Consider the following 2,555-nt stretch of genomic DNA (forward strand, 5'->3'; position numbering starts at 1 on the left):
CACATATATATATATATATATATATATATATATATATATATATACATACACACACGTTATATACCTATATATTAGTATATATTTATATACATATATGAATGTATCTACATATGTTTATATATATACATACACACACACATACATATATACATACTCCACCAACATCTATTTCATGAGAATTTAAACCTTCCACACACACACACACACACACACATTTACACAAACACACACACATCATCTGTCCCATTTGACTCCCTGTCAAAAGTTCCCAGCAGAAGAACATTTTAAAGCAGACAATGTTGGAGGTGATCGCTGCGGTGGTGGCGGTGGAAGTGGTGTTGATTACTGTGTGTGGAGGTGTTGGTAGTGGTTGTAACATGGTGTTGGGGATGGTGGTGCTAGTGTGTAGCCCCAGGCCCTCTCTCATCAAGTAAACCTTTGACCAAAGTGTGTGCCTCTCATGACCCATCACATCACACGTCGTGTTCTGTATTGCTTGTTCAGGACTGTTTTGTCTAATGCGGACTTCATTCTTTTAAAAAGGTTCATGCCCCGGTTTCTTAGTAAGTTTGGCTGCTATTTCTACCAGGACCTTAGGTTGTGTAATTGCTGGCGAGGTGACTATTTGATGTCCGGTCGAGTAGGAGGACACTGTGGCAAGTTTGGAAGCCATGGACATTAACTGGAGAGCGGTTGACTGCTGGTGCAATAACCTCATGCATGGCCATGGCCATTGCTGGCATTTTGCTTGGACAATGGTCAGTGATGGTCTTCCTTAGTCATGAGTGGACATTCATCATCATTATTCTTTTATTTGTTTTAGTCATTTGACTTTGGCCATGATGGAGCACCGCCTTTAATAAATGTGTGTTTGTCCCTGCCACCACTGTTTGTCTGTTGGTGTCTTTATGTCCCCATAACTTAGTGGTTCGGCAAAGATATCAATAGACGCCTGCACCTGTATATATATATATATATATATAAAAGTAAATATGAGGGTGGTAGTATTAAGATACCATCAATAGTCGCAAGCAAATATCAGCCATAGAGGCAAATTAATAAAATATATATATATAAGCACCTGTCTTATATGTGTGTGTGTGTGTGTGTGTGTATATATAGATAAGTGGTAGGTCTGCCTCGATCCGGCTATCTAGTCCAACGAAAATGCTTTTTCTTGTATTTGTTGCTCCATTCTCCAAGTAAATATATATATATATATATATATATATATATATATATATATATATATATATATATGTTGGCGTTAGGAAGGGCATCCAGCTGTAGAAACTCTGCCAAATCAGATTGGAGCCTGGTGTAGCCATCTGGTTTCACCAGTCCTCAGTCAAATCGTCCAACCCATGCTAGCATGGAAAGCAGACGTTAAACGATGATGATGATGATGATGAAATGATACAAATACGGAAATAATTTTATTCTCAAACGCAGGATGATGCTAATCGTGACACTTTATATCGATCGACTGATGGATCAATAAGCCAGAAAGTCACTTCTCCTCAGCCGGAATCCATTGGTCTGAGACTAAATCGTAAGTGACAGGTGTCGGTCGGAATATATTTGCCACTTGGAAGCACCTTTCTCCATTATTGCCAAACACTTTGCAACATCATCATGGTCGTCATCATCATCATCACCATCACTGTCATCAATGAAACTCTTGTCATCATCGTCGTCATCATCCTCATTGCTTTTGTTATCATCACCATCATCATCATCATCCTCATCTTCATCACCATTGTGATCATCTCGTCATCATCCTCATCATTGCTGTCATCACCATCATCACTGCTGTCGTCATCGTCATCATTAACATCGTCCCCATCATTCTCATTATCCTCCTCCTCCACATCATCATCACCATCATCATCATTATGGTCATCGCCATCATCACAGAAAGACATAGAGAAAGACATGCTAATTTGGAACAAATTAACATGTCATGATGAAATGTCTCCCCCGCCACCCCACCCCCTCTACTGACGAACAGGCTCCCAGAGAAATTAAACTGTCTGACCCCAGCTTTTTTTTTCTGTCTCTTTAATGTCTCTGTTCCCGTTTTCATGTCCCTTTCACAGTACCCAACACGCACACACACATATATGTATACACTCAAACACACACACACAAGTATATTCATACATATATATTTACATATACATATGTATATCTATCTATCTATATATGTATAAGTAATGTGCAATTTTGTGTGTATGTATTTGTATACACACACATGCATATATATATATATATATATATATGAGCGTGTGTGTGTGTGTATATATATATATGTATATTTGTATGTATAAGGCCCCAGGACTTATTCTTTGTAAGCCTAGTACTTATTTCTATCGTCTCTTTTGCCAAACCGCTAAGTTACGGGGATGTAAACACCAGCATTGGTTGTCAAGCGATGTTGGGGTGATATATATATATATATATATATATATATATATATACACAAGCATTTGCACATACACAAAGGTCAAATCTTTAACTCAACTTGTTTTGTTATTTAACCACACACACACACA

The 2,555-nt window shown here is 38.1% G+C and overlaps 1 protein-coding gene across 2 annotated transcripts in view; it reads left to right on the forward strand.

Moving 5' to 3' along the window:
• LOC106869788 (uncharacterized) overlaps window positions 1-2,555 on the forward strand; it is a 10,520-nt gene that overhangs the window by 2,295 nt on the left and 5,670 nt on the right. The gene's annotated exons all lie outside the window — the stretch shown is intronic.

This window comes from Octopus bimaculoides, chromosome 30, assembly GCF_001194135.2.
Source record: "Octopus bimaculoides isolate UCB-OBI-ISO-001 chromosome 30, ASM119413v2, whole genome shotgun sequence".
NCBI lineage: Eukaryota > Metazoa > Mollusca > Cephalopoda > Octopoda > Octopodidae > Octopus > Octopus bimaculoides.